Source organism: Micropterus dolomieu, linkage group LG06 (genome assembly GCF_021292245.1).
Source record: "Micropterus dolomieu isolate WLL.071019.BEF.003 ecotype Adirondacks linkage group LG06, ASM2129224v1, whole genome shotgun sequence".
In the NCBI taxonomy this organism is placed as follows: Eukaryota; Metazoa; Chordata; class Actinopteri; order Centrarchiformes; family Centrarchidae; genus Micropterus; species Micropterus dolomieu.
Genome location: NC_060155.1, coordinates 9,135,466 through 9,155,722, shown reverse-complemented (window position 1 = coordinate 9,155,722; position 20,257 = coordinate 9,135,466). Strand labels below are relative to the sequence as shown.

At 39.8% G+C, this 20,257-nt stretch overlaps 1 protein-coding gene across 1 annotated transcript in view; it reads right to left on the bottom strand.

Annotated features, from left to right (window-relative positions):
- The window catches only part of LOC123972869 (receptor-type tyrosine-protein phosphatase F), a 166,445-nt gene extending 147,827 nt beyond the window's left edge, over positions 1-18,618 (bottom strand). The window contains exon 1 of the mRNA XM_046052594.1: positions 18,183-18,618. The gene's annotated coding sequence lies outside the window, so the exon portion shown is untranslated. The remainder of the gene's footprint in view (positions 1-18,182) is intronic.
- Between the last annotated feature and the right edge of the window lie 1,639 nt (positions 18,619-20,257).

Below are 20,257 nucleotides of genomic sequence, written 5' to 3'. Positions count from 1 at the left end.
ACACACAAACATTGCATCGGCCTGTTAAACAGCTCGGTCAAATGGCAGCTGCACTGTTGCTCTTGCTAATGCGAAGAAGCACATGCTCACATTAGAGCTGTGCACCAGAGGGGAGAAGAGCCTCAGGACAGACACCTACTGAGCTCTGGTCCTGTGGCTGCCACAGCGCTCTGTAAGATCCAGCATGAACCCTGAAGTGTCAGTCTCTCCTGTCGTTTAATGACGGAGATAACCTTGAAATGTATCACACAGAAGAGGAACTGTTTAATTTCACAGCTTTTCGTCTCTGATTTGGATAAGGGCAATTTGTCTGGCACTCAACAGGCTTTACAGGATTTGTATTCAGTTCATGTTTGGATATATTCAGATGAATTGCAGCCTACATTAGACAAAATTACTCTTAAGTATTATGAGTTCCGAATTGTGATATGACCATTGTATTGTATGTTGTCATTTGGTTACCAGCTTATTGTTATAACTGCACTCTATGATTGTAGAAATACACATGCATGATAATGTGTAGTGCTGAAAAACTAGTCCATAGTCTTTTGTGCTTTTAAACAGAAAATGCATTCTAACTGAGAGCTAGGCTCTATGTGGTGAGGCTTTCAAAATCAAAACTAGCACTGCGGCAATATGTTGTAGCTGATACAAATCACACTTAATGTGCAATGAGGCACCAAAATATGGACAATTCCACAGCCATAACATATTCAGTTCAGTCTGACAGCTGCAGTTAAGGCAAAAACATGTATTTTCTTGACTGTCCACTTCATGTTCATCATTTTTCCTTGAAGTGCTTTTAACAGAGAGACAGCACCTAGAAAACATGCAGTAGGCTAACCAATGGCATAGTAGTTGGAGTTTCCCAAAAGTAAATAAACACACCACATGCCATAGCAAGTGTCGGCCCCCACACAAAATTAAACTAAATCCAGCTGCTGCATCGCACAGCATGGGAACATTTTAGAACGGGCAAAAACATGCAAAAACACTAGTGTGGTCTTTGAACACTGTTATAAAAGATGCAACAGTGAAGAAGAAGCAACAATAAATTCATCATCCTGTAGCCTAGGGTGTTTAGCAGCACTAAAGATGGATGCACGCGCAGTAATACCATATTCACTTCTGCACATCCCAATGAAAAATACAATAAAATGTTTCTCCAGTCACGGAAATTGCTCAACATATGTACAAAAAAACACAATATCCAACTGAATAGTCCAATATCATCTAATTTTAGCTGCAATTATCTGCTGAAATTCCATTATTGGAAAAATAATAAGCTGGTAATTACATTTTCCAATTTATCTGTGGATAATTTATCAGTCCTGTGCCCTCATGTCAAAGCATATGGATGGTCCAACACATCTCTAACATATCAGTTCATCTGTAACCCTGAAAACCTGAACATCTCTGAACATAAGCTGATTAGCAAGTCACTATATTTTAAAGCAATCTACACACATTTCACTAAACACCAGGAATGGTGTGATCTCATCTCACAACCAACCATTAAGACATATCACAATTCATGGCAGTCACACTTGTTGATATTTAGGTTGTCACACATCCAAAGCAACACATGTCATATTTTTCAACCCAGATGGACTGACTTATTATTGAAAAACATTTACTTGCACTTAACATCTGTGACAAAAACAATCCTGCAGATGAAAGCCTGAGGGAGCGAGATAATTGGCAAGACATCATGGCAAATCGGAAATTGAAAGGCCTGCCTATCCTAAACTCACTGTAAAATAAATCCATTGATCTGACAAACCCAATTAAGTTATAAATGCATATTCAATGATGATTACAAAAAGCTAATGTTTTTGTTGTCTTCATTTAGTTTGAAAGGTCACGTTGGTACCCTTTGAAGCTTTTGAACTGAGTGACTCCTCATCTGCTATCACCACAGGTCACGCTGTCTCTAATCAATAGGCTCATCTCTTCCCTCAAAGACTCAACTCATTGGAATGCTCCAGAGGCTTATGGGAGGAAGTACACACAGTCCTTGACCATGATATGCTGCTTAAAATGTAAATGAGCCTCTGAATAATGGGACAAGTCAGCTATGAATATGCAGACGACCACAACTTATTTTTGCTTATCTTATAAATCATTTTTTGTTTGTCGGCATTTTGGAGGACTCCAGATTGTTGATTCTCAACCAAAACCAGGGACCTTAATTCATTTAACCCCAAGCTACGGAAAGTCCCCGCATCTGTGACCTTGTTCCTCAATTCTGCTTGTGTGATCTAATCACAAGGGGATATTTGTAAAAGCCATTAGGTCCAGACCACTCCAGCCAAATTCTGATGTGGTCAGAATTTCCTGTGTGGTTAGATGAATTAGATGGATCAGGGCCACTCTAGGCATTTTTTGATGGATCGATATCAGCTTTATAAAACGCTATCCATTTCCAATCCTTTGTTTGCTTCTGGTGCACTAGCTGACAAGAATGCAAAATTTCTCTCCATTAAAATACTGTAACCATTACTCAGTGCACAATGATGAAAGCAAGAAGCTCGCAGTCACAATTACTGATGATTATTAGCATTAATTGGCAAGCAATGCTCTACTTTGCTCTTTGACTTTTTGCTAAATTAACTTAAAGCTGGGGTAGGCAATTTATTTCATTCCCACGCACACTCTGCCCGTGCACTCAATGCGCATGAAAATGTGTTTTGGGGGAGTGGCTTTGGAGGGAGGCCTGAAGGGAGGGGGTGTTTTTTTTTCAATTGGATACTTTCAAAATCTAGCTGTCTCTTGCTAGTCCAATATTTTAATATAGGTCGCCTAAATCCTGTCTTGCTTACTGAGCTTTATATACAACCATATATACAAAATATAATATGAAGCAATCAAAGGAAAGCAGTAATGATGGCTAAAGTGTGCTATAGCATAACTATACAGCTGTCAAAGATATTTAAAAGGCTTTGCTTACCTTAAATTAGGACCACTTTAAGTTATATGTGCACTGTGGAGGAGTATTATAAAGGAAATTCTATATATTGGGATTGAACATCAATGAACACTTTCCAATTTTGCAGGATGAAAATGGCAGCAAGTTAGTGACCTAGGATTGTAGAAAATTTTACTATTTCTACTCAGCATTAGCACATAATTAACACAACAGTTACCCTTTAAACCTTTAGTATGACTGTATAGTGTCTTACCGTGTTCCAGACTTTCTTTCAGATATCATCCGAAGGTTTACCTCACAAACATTCAATTAGAACTCAATTCATTTTTCAATTAAATTAATCTTGCTTATTTTCCAATTAGCTGGACTTTACTTTGATGTTTGTTTGTTTGGTCGTGATGCTTCCTTTGGCAGATAAAGTATGCCTGCACATTACTTTCAGATCAGATCAAAGTGCCTCAGCTTTGAGGAGTTACAAAAACATAGATAAGACATGTAGCAAGCCAAAGTGAGAAAAATCTTATTTGGCCATGCTGCTGCATATTAGTAGTGAGTCATGTTATTTAGCAGTTGTACTTGCCTTAGTCTTCTTACAGGCCTGGAAACAAGTAATTTTTAGGGCAAGGTCACTTTGGCCCTTGATAAATACAAGTTTATTGAGGCACTGCAGCCTGTCCAGGGTTTGTCTCCATATATCCTGTCTACTCTGGTTACACCTTTATAATGTACCCTACATATTGTCTCCCCTTCATTCAACTACTCTCATGCATAGACGCTAGACAAACAACCTGCCCTGCACTCCATGTTCACCACCCACATGTCCCCATAGGCCAGTGATCAGTACAGATCGCAGTTATATCCGTGGGCACCGTGGATGATCTGCTAATCAGTCGGGCCAGGTCATACTAATTAGCATTCTTATTAATACAAGGTAGAAGGTAGATTTATTTGTCACATTACAACAGGTTGTAATGGAACAGTGCTGATTTTGAGTTTAAAAGTCTGCTTGGGATGAAAAGCTGCTTTGCATTCTGTTGGTGCGGTAGCTGAAACTTCTATATCTCTTCCCAGAAGGCAGCAGGGTGAACAGGCTGTGGCTAGGGTAGGTACTGCCCTTTAGTATCCTTTGGGCTCTGTGTAGGTACCTCACATTACCGATATCACTGATGCTCAGGAGATGGGTACCAATGATCTTCTGAGCAGTTTTAATCACCCTCTGCAGAACCCTCCGGTCCTGGGCCATGCATATCCTATGTTTGCTTGTTAGTGATGTTTCCAGTCAGGATGATTTCTATTGCTCTGGTGTTAATTACTGTTCTGCATCTGCATTCAAAATGTCTCACACACGGTCCAGGTTCATACAGTGAAACTGACTGGAGTAAAGCTGCTGTTCTCTTGATAAATCCTGAGCTCCATCAGCTGTCTAAAAATATTTATTTCAGAAGCTAAAAGTTGAATTATGTTTCCTCTGGAGAGTTTCCTGTCCTGTCAAGTTTAAAACTACAGTTTTGCTGCTTAAATGCAATGCATGGAAATGTTTAAAATGACTGACAGGAGCCTCTCTAATTATTAAAGTAAATCGTTAAAGACAGCACTCCTACACAAATAATTAAGAAATCACCTGGAAAATCCACACTGCTCAACATAATTTGTAAGGAAATTTACTATTAATTATTAGCCTACAGGGACCAGGAGAGTTTGAGTGAAATGTCCATGTGAGTGCAGGTCCCTAAATCGGAGAAAATAATATGTATGGGTGATTTGAAATGGATGATGCGAACATGTGGATTCGGATGACATCAGAGACGATCCACGCATCACTACCCCAGACTCACCTGTAGAGATCTGCGCTCTACTGAGTGCACTCTTCTAGTTCCTTATCAGATGTTCGAACAAAGAGCTGAATATAAAACACAGCAACAATGTGAAACGACAAGAAAGAAATGCAAGAAAAGAGTTGTAAAAGCTGCTGAAATACGGCATTGTGCTTTTCTTAAATCAACCCCATCTTGTAAGCTTTGTATAGATGGGCAAGTCAACTTTTCCCGCTGTCACTTCAGAGTTTCATATATGAAAAGCAATCATGAACACCACTACCAATGCACTTTTCCATTTCCTTGAGAGGTATCCACTGAAAACATAGCACAATGTAGTGCCAGGATTTTGTGCTACGTAACCTTGATGTTATATTCCTGCTAAATGTTAGTACCTAAATATCACTAAATAAATGCACTGTATTCTGCCAAATATTATCTTGCTTTGACTTATCTCCAAAGCATTATCCACAAAGGTGAAGCATTACATTTCCAACAGAAATGTGCAAAAGTTGTACTCCTCTTAGAGACATCGTCTGATCACACTGTTGATAAAGAATGGAAAAATCCATAATAGTCTTTGTGATATTTTGTAACAAAATATATTTTTAGTCTTTTCTATGTTCCATTTGCTTTCATACAATACAATAAGACAAGAATAGGATTAACCATTGCCTGGGAGTCCTCTAACATGGCCCAAATCACATGAGGTGAATTAGCACAGAAGACTACACAGCAAAGCAAGGAAAGAGGGGGAAAACAAGCTCATCAACATGCAGAGACAGGAAGCCGAGTGAGTCCAAGTCAAGCTGCCAAGCCGCCAGATAAAGATCTGTCTGACACATAGCCTTTTAAATAATCCACTTGTAAGTACACCATTTAGAAACATTAACATCCAGCTGGGAAAAGGTGATTTTGTGATGGGGGGTAGGGGGCACAGGACGTTTGGAAGATGGATGACAGAGTGGAGAGACAGCATGTGGAGACCTCTGAGACATACAGACTTTAGATGTCACTCATTAAAACCCAAAGCAATTGCTGCAGATCCTCTAGAGAGTTCCAGTGGGTCCTCAGAGAGAAGAGACGTGAGCTCCCTCTCTGATCTTACATAACAATGGTGAGACAGGACTGGGGATTTTCTAATGGGGCCGACTGCAACACTAGAAGCAGGTGATGTTGGCTAAAACATTCTCTGTCAGTTTGCATTTTAACCGCTTCACGAAGTTAAGTCAAATCCGGTTTGTGCAACATTTGCTTGCAGTCGGACTTTCCTGCCCCCTAGTTCTGGCAATCCCTGCTATTCTGTTGAGAAAAGGCCAAACACAATCACAGGGAAGAACATGCTTGATGTGAAAACATACTGGTTATTCAATCATGACTACCACTTACACTCCGTCAGTTTGTAATCCTTGTTGACTTAATAATGAGACTGATGCCTGCTTGCGTGTGAAGCATAACACCATCTCCGTGTTATACAGAGTATCCAGCGTGGGAATCAGAGAAGAGTGTGCCCGACTTAAAAAGGAGTAGAAAATTCTTAGCCCTTCTGAGGGGCTCAGTGAAGTTGTTTGCCACGTTAATTGCTTTGTGACAACTGAAAGCTTTAAGTAAATCTGCACCATTTCAAGTGACTCAAGCTTTTTCAAACATTTGCAGATTACTCTGTAAATGAATTATCTCGATTATTGTAGGCAGTATTACCTGGCTGAAAGTAGAAATTCAGAACAACTGGGAGGCTCCAAAGCTCAGAGTGATGTACAAATGGCTCTTTGTTAAGTACCACTTCTGGTGGTCACTGCCTAAGTTACTTTCTTATCTGATGCAAGAATTAAATATGCAAGATTCTCCATCTGCAGTACATTGCATACATACACTGAAATATTCACTCATACAGATGGTTAAAAAGTGGAATATGTCAAGAATAACTAACCTACTTGTATGACCAAAATAACACACTAATAATGAAATAGTATGGTTAAATGGGCTATATGTCATTTTTCAATGAAATCACTTATTAATAAATCAAATTTTTACTCCCTTATTGTCAATAAGCTGTAACCTCACTAAGAAGAGCAGTCACTAGCGTTATCCGGTGCATTGCAATATATATGTAATATTATGTCTTTCATTACATGCGCATGCAGTCGATATTGACTACCAGCTATATACAGCGTGCTAGCTTCGAAAACCCAGGTGTTTTCTGAAATTAACTTAGCTCTCCTCATTAGCTAGGCTCCTTACAAGCACATGCCTGGTTAAAATCTTAAAACAGTACCGCTAATGGCTGCTGAAAACTACATATTACATTACACAACTCTATTCAGGCACATTTATATATTTCAATTCAGTTTGGGAGGCACATATATCCAAAAGTCTCTCCATGCTTGACTCAGGATGCGATTACTAAAGTGAGACATTTATTAAACAAATATGTGAAAGGATCATCCATTATTCCGTCTTGCATTAATTTACAAAAAAGAAAGAAAAATTGTTCACTTAAGCTGTGTTTCCACCAAACACTTAGGGTAGAGTACCCTTGAAACTCTAGATCTGTTTTGCGTTTCCACAGCAGACAGTACTCTACTATGTAGTCTGCTATGGAAACACAAAACAGATCATCACGGCTGTTACCAGCTGGTAATAGCGGGATCAACTCAGTAAGTAGCGTGACATCATACATAACGTGTTAAAGTAAACAAAGGAACACAAGAACACAATGGAGGAAATCAAATGTTCCATGTTCTTTCTTTTCAGTATGTGGCTGTTTATTACAACAAGGAGACAAGATTTGTTTGCGAAAAGGCCGCCAGCCGCAAGGAAAAATACTGCTGAAAAATGTGGTTTGTGCACTTTGTTGCACAAGAACCAATCAACGGACTGCAATGTTTCTAGCTCCACCTTGAAATTCCCGGTCAATGTGTTACAGAGGGGTTGCGAAGAAATTGGTTGGAATGGACTGGTTGTATTGATACTATACTCAGCTTTAGCCAATGGAAACGTGAAAATAGCCATTCTAATGTGTAAAGAATTGAATTGAACTTGAGCGCTTTGTGAAAAGGCAGCTAAAAAGAGGCCAGCTTCAAAGGAGTCGGCTCATAGAGCCAATTCGTTCGTGACTGACATATCACTATCAGACATGGATATAAAGCTTATTAGGGTGGAAGACACACAAAGCAATCAGCAGCTTTTCTTAAGACTCAGCTATCCAGAAGGGCTTAATCACACTATTTCACACTATTTCAGAGAGAAGAGTTTTCTCTTCAGATTCAAGATTAAAAGGAACAGTTTTCAGGAGGCAATTTCTATTTCTCTGACAGTGGTTCCTACTTCAAGTCAAGGATAAGGTTCATATCTTTATATAGGCTTGACAAAGAAAGATAAAGGTAGAAAAACTGCTTATTCCTGTGCTTGACGTATTAAAAACAATAGGCTACTTCTTTCAGTCCACAACTCTGGTGTCATAAATTTTGTTCTTTTTCATTTTCTCTTCTAAATACATGGCCAGAGTAAACCTCAACTCAAGATGAACAGATTGTGAGCTCTGAAGTGGGGAGGTGTGAGTATACATGCAAGTTTATGTGCGTGTGAGTGCATGCAGCGGTGGTGGGGGCTCATACCTATGCTAGAAAAGAGCCTAAGTGTTAAGCGCATCTTGAGCTATAAATCACTGCCCTGGTCAACCTGGCCAACAGCATTTTCAAACCCATTTGCAGAAGATAATGCCAGCCATTCCTCCCAGCCCCAGGGACAGGAGAGCCAGCCTCATGAATCACTGCCCTTTTAGAGGAACTGCAGTACGGCGCTCACCTTGCTGCGTCTGTAGGGTTCTCTTAACTCTTCCTGCTATGGGCAGAAATAAAGGGTGGTAGTGAAGGAACATGTTTGAGCTGTGACCAAGAAGTTCCAAACGTCACTGACGCAGTGTTGATAATAATCTGTTTCAGAAGATGAAGATGGCAGTGTCACCTCTACAGTAAACTATTGTTAGTCTCCTGGGGTAAGAATACAATATTAAATACCTAAAGGATAAGATCATATTTGAAAGCTTATAGCAACTGCATCCATAGAAAGAAAAGCTTCATTTGACTAAATGACTAATGTAATGTCTGTGTATTAGTGCCAGGGAATCAGGCAATTTTACTGAAGGACTACATTGAAATATCATCCCTTAAGTTGATGAATGAACATTACCCGATTAGACTTTGCAGACAGCGAAGATAATGCTCTTGTTTGTTGATGGTATTATCACAGTGAGACAAGGAACAGGTTTGGAAGTTTTAAAAAAACAAAAGAAATTGCTGAACAGAAATGCCAAAGATATGTTTATAATGCGTAGTTTTGTTCCCAAGAGAACACTGATGAGTTTGCAACAGGATTTCCCAAGTGTTCAGCAGCACGTTTAAACATCTCTTGCTCACTAATTCTGGTCTGATCTATGGTGAATTGTAAAATGTCCTTTCATAAAACCTCCTTTGGACAGACTGCTTTCTACCTTCAGAGGTTCAATATGTGGAACTCCTTATCCGCATAACTTGCAATGGATCAAATCCAGGATTACTTTAAGTCCATGTTTCAGAATCAGATCAGGCATGCAGTCATGGATGATCAGGTGTCATCCCTTAGGATTTTATGTCCTTTTATGGAACATTTATTTTAACGCATATTTTATATTTATGTCTGTGTCTTGTACAATGGCATATGTGATTTGTATGGCACTGTACATGTATTTTATTTTAATAAAACTCCAAACCTTATTTGGCAATAAACACTGCAACTTAGCTCAGGCTGTAAATGCTATTATATGTAGCAGGAGCAATTTTAGTGAATGTTCTTTGCTTGTATATCTGTCCTTATGAATATAAACAATATTTATTTATATAAAGGACCTACCACACCCATGAACCTGTTGCAATGGAAAATAACCTGTAGACTTTGTTGAAATGGAAAACAGTATTTTATCCAGTGTCCATAAACATTAAATTTACTATAAATTCCATTTATTACAGATACAGCCAAATGAGTTCCCCTCCCTCCACCACCTAGATCACTCTGGAACCTCATGCTGTGATATTCAATTACTTTCTGACTACAGTTAGGAAAATTCTACATGATTTCAGCTCTGCACTACAGTGTGTAACCTTGAAACGTACTTATTGTGAGTCTGATGAATGCTGGTAATGTGCAACTATGTATTGGGTCATTTTTATTATCATAGCCCATATTTATATATAAACAGGATACAGGAAACAACTTATCATTTCGGTCACTGTGCAGACATTCCATTAAAACCAAGTTCAAAAGTCCCTATTGCTTTTTCATTCCTGTTACTTCATTACTTGTGCAGAGATATAAGAGTGGAACAGTAAAGCCATGTCCCTGATGGGAAGTATTATGAATTTCAGCCTTATCTATTGTATTTTCTCAACTTTAAATAGTATGTGATTAATTTAAATAATACCACACTGGATTGACTTGTGTAATAAGCATGAGTATGATAATGTGTCTTATTTTGAGAAAGTTAGATTCTATAAACCAAGCATGCAAGTGACAATACAATACACCACTAATATTGGTGGGTTAAATGGTCAAAAAAGTCTGTGATAATGATTGAACATTATTTCAATCATTATTTACTAAAGTAGTCAAAATCTCATGGGATTTTTAATTTACATGTGCAACCCTGTGGGTGGAATGTTTTACAATTTTACTTAATAAAATCCTAATATATTCAAAAACTAGACCGCATCACATGTTAACAGCACAAAACTTAAAGATATATTGAGGCTTCTTTACAGTCTGACCATATGAAACCTTCTTCAAACAGCATTTGACAAGCACAAGCTAGCGTCCTAAGAGTAAATTATTTACAGTAAGCAGCCTCATTAAGTCTTTCCATTTTTTGTGAAATTTAAGCCTAGTTGTAAGAACAGCACTCTTTTAAGCCTTGCTCAGCCTTTAATTCAGTCAGTGAATTATTGCATCACATGACTTTATCAGAGTCACTCATCTTCACTTGCATACATCTGGGTTTAATCAAATCACATCATCTTGAACAGCTCCAACGCTGGCTGTGAAGGAGGCTTTCTAGATAGTCTGTAGTCAAAGTAAAGGCCATGGGCCATGCAGCAACGGGACAGCAGGGGACTTATTGGAAATAAAGCATCATCTTTACAACTTACATATAAGCTCAGTCGAGCTTTAATGTAAAAGTGATGGAGGGAAGAAATCTTGCGACTGGCATTAGCAAAATCCGGTTTATTTCAAAGTGTGCCATCTTTATTTACTCTTCTTACTTATTCATTGCTTGACTATGAGCTCCAGTGTGACATGACATGCTGTCATCCCTAATGGTCTGTGATGGCATCAAGGCTCTGTCAGGAGGACACTGTAGGTGCTCAGAGCCAAGGTCCTTGGTAGCCCTCCATGCACGAAGAGCTGTCATCTCTGTCCCTCACTGCCAAAGAGGCCCGCCTCCACTCCCTAAAATCCTGTCCATCTGCCGTATCAACGGGGCAGTCGGAGTGCAAGGCATGCACTTTTCTGTCGTGCTTTAGAACGCCCAGCTAGTTGCAATGCGGGTTCCTGTGTCAGAGTCTTCCCTGCTACAATCAACACATGGTCAGTTGCTGAATTTTTGCTTCTGTACACACAAAAAAAAGTTTTTGGTCTTCATGCAACTGCTATAAAGTCAGCCTTCTAAAAGTGTTACGGTTCCAACTGTCAGTCATGAACTATCTTTACTGCTGCCATAAGCTAAAAGCAACCTAGTGGAGTGTCCTGACTGAGTGTCTTGATTTCAAATCTTTTTTTTTTTTTAACAGTCAGCATGATTTTTGCACCTGAAAGTGCACACAAAACCTGACTGTCCATGTGCTTGTATAACTGTGTTCTCACCAAAACTGGTAATGGCTTGGACAGAGATTCCCTTGAGGAAAGAAGCTTTTAGACGAAAAAACACAGGAAAAGCATTGACGTGCTGACATCCTTCCAATGAAAGCTAAAACACAGCATGCAAACTAAAACACCCAAATTCATGATTCACTCTAACAACATAAATAAATAATAGCTTTATGACTGTCAAATGTCAAATATTTCTATCCCATCATCAGTTACGTAACAATGATACAGCATGTTAAGTGTCAATAGTGAATAATTAAGGAAAATGCAAGAATAAAAGGACATGTTTTCCATCTCTCAAAGGAGAGGTTTGCTTGCCTGCACTGCTAATATAAAGTACAGCTGACGAACATTGAGAATCCAGGCTATGCTCAATTGAAAACTGGCTCATTGTTCATTGCAGTCATTTAATCTACATAACCTATGTGAATTTGTCACATTTCTTCCATTTTTGAAGCATGGAGTATGCCATTTACGTCCTGCCTGATAATACGGCTCACTGTTTGACCTTCATGTAATGTTCTGCATCAGTTCTGTTATAGAGAGAGAGAGAGAGAGAGAGTGAGTGTGTGTGTATGTGTGTGTGTGTGTGTGTGTGTGTGTGTGTGTGTGTGTGTGTGTGGGCCTGTGTGTATTCTAACTTGATGAGAACCTGAAAAGAATAGGTTGACAATGACAAGCAGAACGAATGACACCAGCCGGTGAGCCGTTGCTCCATTTGTCCATGTCCAGCGTTTGTCTGAAATGAAAGAGTGCGTCATCTGTGCATTTCTGCTGACTGGGCAAACGCGCAGCCAGGGCACTGAGGTCTCACACGTGTGTCACATGTTCCTGTCAAATCCCTGGTATATTTACCAATACACAAGACGTGGTAAAACTGTCAATTGTGCCATAAACTAGGATGAACATCCGTACAGAATCTATGTTAGGATCTCAAACAAAAGATGTAATAACCCACAAGTGGCAACTGTAGGATATGAAGCCATTTGGGCTCTAATGATTCATAAAATTCACAGTGGGATTTGACGCACTACAGTGGCATCACGCTTTTATAGATTTTCAACACTGCAAAAGTAAGGCCTGCCTAAGAATGAGTTACATATTTCCATTTTCTATTTACTATCAAACTCAACTTTATAAAAGTATAAAAGAATAATATTTGACAGCAAAACATGAAACAATGGGGTTTGTCCCATTTCAAGTGGCTTCTCAGCATGATTACACAAAACAAAAGCAGCACTTTACGACACAACAAAAACAACCACATGTGGTGTCAGAACAGGAGCCATCACTTCAGTTGAACAACCACGCCAGTGCATTGTTTGACAGATATTGAGTAAATTGCATGGTCAATGGTTTGGCCCATCACTTGTATCAGATCAAGCACACTGCATTGAGTTATACCTGTCTCTGGTTATACTAAATGGTACAATGTAGGCATATCGTTGTTCTCCAAGAATGCACGTTATCATCAGTCTACCCAGATCACTTGTACTATTTACTGATGTCCTTATGTAATTTACTGTTTGGCCAAACTGGTAAACTAATATTCCCTATATATGAGGCTGATATTTTGGTTAACGCTCAGAAGTTCTGAGAGCACAATATTAAGTCTTCAAATTTCTTGTTTTGTTCGTTCAACAGTCCAAAACCCAGAAATATTTAAAAAGATATGAAAGGAGCAGATCCTCACATTTGAGAAGTTGGAACTAGCAACAATTTACTATTTTGCTTAATGAATAATCAGTCAATTAAATAACTGAATGAATTAAATCATTTCCAGGTAAAGAAATGATTATTTTACTTTAATAAAGCAAGTCTTTAAGAGGCCTTGAACTGCAGGTACTGGACACATACTGTACTGTATTAGCTAAAATGTTTTCCCACACTTCGAGCAGGCATGTCATGAGTAAGCACCTAACACATTAAGTACACCCAAACCTGTAAATACTATGTTTGGACAAAAACAGTCATTTATTGTCACATGGTTGAGCTAGAAATCCCATTGACTTTAAGACCAGTTTGCTAAACAGGCTGGATTTTTACCTATTAAAGCATCTGCAATATCTGACAATTATGCCATCTACTTAAAATTAAATGCTTTCCATAATTACTAGTAAATGTCAGTGTAGGGAAGTAAAATAAGCAACTAAATATACAGGCATCCTAATATGTGAAACAAGGATAAATAATAAAAAAATACCACCTGTAAATGATCCACTATTGTGTGTTTGGTGGTTAAAAGTTATAATTAGACAGCCTGTGTGGTGAGAATGCAAAGCCATCTGGGACCATCTGAGATCACAAGGACAGCAGATGAATAGCAACAGTTTCCACATCTCACCACAGACTTTGTTATGCATACCAATGGGCGGCTAACTGCACATTGTGAGAATGATATTCCACGGTTGTTTGAAAGTTTCATTTCTCACATCAGAAAATCTCTCGACAGCAAAAAGAGCAGTGGTACTTTTCAGCAAGAAATCAACTGAGACTTTAAAAACCCTTACTTACTGCTTATCTTTGATTTCTAAATTGTGAATTTGCATTAAAAACCTAATTCAATAAAGCAAACATGAATTGATCATGCAGCTCTATGTTGAGGGCGGCATCTTCGCTTATTCACATAATCGTTTAACAAAAACAAACTGTGAAAATATCCAAACGCAGACTTAGACCAACTTAAACCTTTTGTGAAACCTAATAAAATGAAGGTATAGCACCACTAATGACTGTAACTTAACACATCCTGTAGTTGCTTCACAACGAAGCCATAGTCAATTATCTCTGCTGGAAGGCTTTTACTGTGAAGCAGCTGCAGCTAATGTTCAGTTTTAGTCATTAACAGTGGCATTAACCACAGAATATTGACATCCTAAAGGTTCGGTCATTAAGTTCCCACACCCTTCACTCATTAGTCTTTGCACTTTTTCTTCTAAATATGTCTCCTATATCTAGGAGGTCCTTCTGCTTAAATGAAAAACAGAACTGAATTAACATTTGACCTTTCATTGTAATCCACATCCACTACTTCCCTCAACAGCATTAACATACTTTGAAGTAAAAACAACTAATCAAACAAGGAATGGAAAAAAATAGGCCTCTCGTGGTAGCGCAGGCCATCTTTAGACCATGTGTCTGTTTCCACTTTCCCCATTGCAGGGGTGCCCTGTAAAACATTGGTGTAAATGGTTTATAATGCCACCAGTGGACTCTGAAATGGGAGACCTGGTTTCAATCAGCAGTCAAATTGCTCCTACATTACCCTCGCAGACAGAGTAGTAAATCACTCTTTGCCTCTATTCTGCTGACGTTAAGGAACAAGTATTGTTAAAAATCCACCAAGCGTGCCACTAAGAGCACCATGTGTCTATGCTAAACAGAACAATAGCAGTTGCTTGCGACATCCGTTTAGATGCAAGAGTAAAACATCCTGGTGTCAGCAGAAAATCAGCACTCGTCATATCTGTAGCTGAATCTGACTCTAGAAACCTACAGTAGCTGACCTGATTTGCAGCCTTGAATGTAAACTTTAGGTTGTAGCCTGGCTCCTGTAACCCTTATGTCAAAGTGCCCATCACAACCAGTTTAAACCAGTTTGCCTGGTTAAAAAGAGTTCTTGGTTTCTCTGTGCCAACGCCCTGATAGTGGGCCAGTGTGGCATCTCAGAGCAGTTATAATCCTCTATAAACTCCCCCACCACATCCCGCCCACCACAGACCAACACACTATGGGCAAAACCTCTCATTAGAACTCCAGGGCCCTGAAATTACCAAGATTTTACTCATATGGAAAGCATGAGAAAGCGTCAGTTGGGAGAGGGTTGTGCCGAGTGGTTTTTCAGCGTGTGGCCACAGAGGAGCTGGAGCTTTTTAACGGTGCCATTCAGCCCGACCCCTGCCAGGGAGAACCGGCATATGAGGAAGCTCCAGCAGATGCTATGGCTACTAGCCCCAAACCAGGCGTGCTAGGAAATACCCACCAAACAAACAAATGCTCACGCAAGCCATGGATGCACCCAGATCAACAAACAAAACAGACATGAAATAGAAAATATAAGTAAATCCATTTCCGCACTCATTCATCCAAAAGTCTATTCAAAATGCACACATATATTCAAAATGCTACACTGCTTACTGGCGTCACTCCCAGATAAACTGACAGGTCTTAAAGGAATAATATCCAAGAACAACTGAAACTAAGATGATGTGGGTTTTTTTTTCATGAATAATGTAGTAAACCGGTCTATATTTTGAATTATAATCTGTTAAGAAAAAAACACAATTTTGATTTTCCTCATTCAATCCCTTCAGTTATATATGTTAAAAAACTACAATGCATATGGTGAAAAAAAAGATGAATAAAATTAAATTTTCTGTTATTTTACACTGCATTCAAACTACATTAGTAACATTACAGTAGATGTGGACACAATGTAAGTTGCTAATTGTTTCTATCTAGCCTAGTTTTTGACAATATGTCTGCCTAGCAGATGACGTCACCTGCTAAGAGATTAGGCTACTTTCTTTCACAGGCACTCTTTCAAAAACACCAAAACACCAAATGAACTGTTGACTCTTCTGGCAAAAAAACTAAAGAAGATCGCAATGATGCAATGTATTGGTCTATTGTAGGCCACCCTGTAATCCCTCAGGAGTCATGAGGATTAGGTCAAATAAGTCTTATGTCTTCTCGAGAGTAATTTTGTTTTGAAGTGGCTGGAGTTTAAAGTAGGCCTAATAGCTTGCAGGAATGTGTCAATATTCAGCAAATTAACACTAGTGCTCAAAACACAATTTACAGAAAATCCCAAAATTTAAAGATTCATTGTGTAACAGCTTTCCCGGCCCACAGAATGAGAGAATAAACAGGAAAATAATCCAGGATAAACACAGTGAAGAAGCCCTGGAGCTTCCCTACAAGATCTAAAATGACAGAAGAAAACCTTAATGCTTCAACAGCATGGCACCTAACAGCACTGTCAACACAGGTTTAGATGATCAAATATCTATCCCCCAGATAACAACAGGTAACTCTGAATCCTAGATCCAAACAGCCACCTGTTTTATGACAGAAATTACAGTGGGTCTCAACTAATCTGCAAGTATTCTCTAGTGTCGAGGGAACAGCCCACATGCAAAATCCAAAATATTTTACATTAGGCTGTCCCCCTGAGGCCTTGCAGAAAACCTCTGATGCAATTCCAAGAAACTAACCCACCCTGCATCATCCTGTTACAGTTTGGCTCATGGTTACGTCTCTTCATTGTGTCTATGACAGCTATAATCAGATTCAGGTATTGATAAAGGGTGGCCATGAGGCTACTTCAGCATGTCATTCACCCCGCAAAATTTCTTCCAATCCTTTCTTTAAATAAACCAAACAGGGCTGCAGGCTTGACGCAACGCTGAGAACCTTTCTGTATATCTACCCGAGTGAAAAACACTCCCCCCTGTTTCAGATCTGTTCAAGATCTAAAGAGGACTTTAGGCTATTATATGAAGTCGTGCAGCTGTAAAAGCTGTCACAAAAAAGGCTTTGCAATTGAATTCTCTAATGGATGATTGCTAAATGTATGCTTTTGCCTGAGCTGCAAGGAGCAAATGCATGACATCAAACCTGTCTCAGCAGCCAGTGCTGCAGCAATAGTCATTTTTTAAGGGCAGATGAATGACACATACAAGACAGGAGCCTTTGCATGTGATGGGCATGCAAGAACTCAAATACCAGTCTCTGGTAATGATAAACAAAGAAAGAGCAAAGATTTCAAATGCTGGGGGCGCTCGCTGGCATGCTCACGCACTCATGCACGCGCACACATGAAGTGTATAGCCGGAGCTATGGCACCTTATGGCAAAGCATTTTAATACAGGGTCAAAAATGGGAGCAAATCCTTACATTGCAATTAGACAAAAAAAATAGGGTGACGACAGACTCACGCCCCACAGACCACCACTGCTCACATTTATTATTTCATTAGTGATTCTCGACAGATTTTCTGCTTGATTGAAGCTTTCATCCCTGCAAAGACGTCAATTTGCTCACTGAAAAGTGCCTGCGCCCAGTTTATTGCCAACTCTGCGCAGGTTTGTATATCGAAAATCACTTGTTTCACACGTTTCCCCATTCACATTTATTTCTGTGGATATTTTGTTAAAATGAAGACCCACTATTTTTGTGAGAGTCTTTCAAGCAGACTCATTATTATTATTATTCTCTCCCATTCCGCATCGAAATCAAAGTTGTTGTTATCTATACATTCAGAGTTAGCATCAATAAAAACAGAAAAACTGTGTGCGTGGCTGTCTGACGTTAGCCGAAGACCGATTTTGCCAGACGGAGCTGACTTCCAACATTAACACCGTTAACGTGACCCATTAAAAGCATTTTCAAAGTAATTCCACTTTATAAAGCACGCTCAACAAACAGATAAATGGACAGTGTTGTCAACATTTCAGCAAGTTAGCAAACGGCAACGCTAAAAGCTGGTCTCAAGTTCACTGGGGTAACGTTACATTCAAAGAAGATAACGGTGCACTTACTGAATCTCCTCTTTGTCACCGCCGTTGGCATTTCTCTCCTTCTCTGAACCGCTACGTTTAGTCCCGTCTTCAGTTTGTAGCAAGCACAAAAATCCACTTCATGTAATGAACAGCCACAAAACACAAGAGTTAGAACCAACCCAGAGAGTGAAAGAAGAGGGGGGAAAGATAGGAGTCCACTGCCAGGGGAACACGAGGTCCTATCCGACCGAGGTCGTGGATACTGGATCTATTCGTGGCAGCTCCCGTGTCTTGCTGCTAACGGGTTAAAGTCAGCTTCGCTCAAGTGTATAGTGTCGCTGCCCGCATGCGATACGGCAACAGCAACTGTTATTTCTTCTCTTGCAAGTTAATTCGTGAGCACAAGTCTGTGCACAGTCTCCCCCCCACACACCAAGAAGGAGCTGTGGAAGGTAGGGAGTTGTTACGTCTCTCCCCTCACAGTCACGCTTCTTTCTGCCTCTGTGGAGACAACACATGCAGGTCGGTCAGCAGGATTTTCGGATTCACTCGGCTACACTCGCTGCTGTGCCCATTCATCCCTGCCCCTCAAGTCCTGCAGCCCCTGAAAACATGCACGAGACACAAGAGTATCGCAAACCTTTTGCACTAAGCGTCTGCTGAAAAGAGACAATGAGCCCATATTTGCAACGATTTGCACAAGGAAGCTGCCTAAGGTGCTTTTGCAAGTAAATTATGATTTTGGAGGTATGACAGGAGGCAGGAGAGACAAACCAGGCTTCTTAGCACACTCTCATTATAACAGTTGAATTACACTATTCCTCATTTTCCTGGGGAGCCCCTCCAGCTAATCCAGGTGCTCCCCAGGCCCCACTCTGGGAGTCTCTACAATAAGCAAAGTCATGAATCATCACTGAGAATAGAACATTTATAAATACTGCCCTATTATCCCCCTTTTCTAGGGCAAATAAAATGCATCTACAGCCCCCCTCTTCATGTCCATCCTTGCTCTCACCTTGTGAAGGCTCAGGACAAGACTGTAATTCATAATTTATAAGTGCAGGCCAACTTGGCTCTTTCACCAGTATTTGAAATTGTTTTTTAAGACAGCCTTGGGAGAGGTTTTGCAGGAAAGATTTCCCATTGTTCAATGACACGCAGGCATGTTAACAAGCTATTTTGACAAGGAATATTTTAACGATATACTTGTTCTTGTTTGCATTTGAATATTAAGAAAGACTCCAAGCTCTGCAGTCCTTTCAGTTAAACTTTCCATATTTGAGGATGGCATCAAAAAACTTTTTTTTGGGCCAATTTAATTACAACCAACTGGCAATCAAGGACAGATTTCCGGAACTACAGAATTCATAAGTGAAGCAAAGTAATGGGGACAGGGAGAGGGCTTTGCTTACAGTGCAGCTTGGCTGTTAGTGCATGAGCACTCAAGCGACGCGGTTGAACGTGCAGGGCATGGGCGCTGTGACCCCAAGTAATGAGGACCTGAATAGCTTTAGGATTCTGACAACCCATCTACTCCGCCTTCTAACCTTACCATGATCAATCGTTAGCTTGGCAGAACTCCCGCTGAACTGCAGCCCGGCCAGCCGCCACACCTTTCTAATGACTGGTGAAAATGACGTTTACATAAAGTTTTACCTTGCCATAAATGCCTCTTCAAATTGAGCAATCAGGTTAAGTCCTCCATTCATCACACACACAGACAAACGCACACACACAAACAGGCACACATACGTATCTACACCATGAAGCAAAATGAGTTGCTATGCGACCTCAAAGTGACTGAAAGGGAATTCTGTTCCTTTTAGTTTACAAATGATAACCTTGGACAGTGTCCAGTGTTCCAGGAATAGGTTCCTATCAGACAAATAAGAAGCCCAACCAAATGCTATTACACTCAGAAGAAGGCCATTGTTTTGATACGACCATCAATATGTAGGTGCCAGACAGAGAAATTGGTGCATGTGCTCAATAATGCTGTTATGTCTCTCTGGTGGCCAACACCAGGCCTGTTTTTCAGCTTCTGACATTTCATGTGGACAGTGGAGGAGACCTATAAATAACCTTTGCCTGTGAAGGTCAAAGAAGATGTCCGG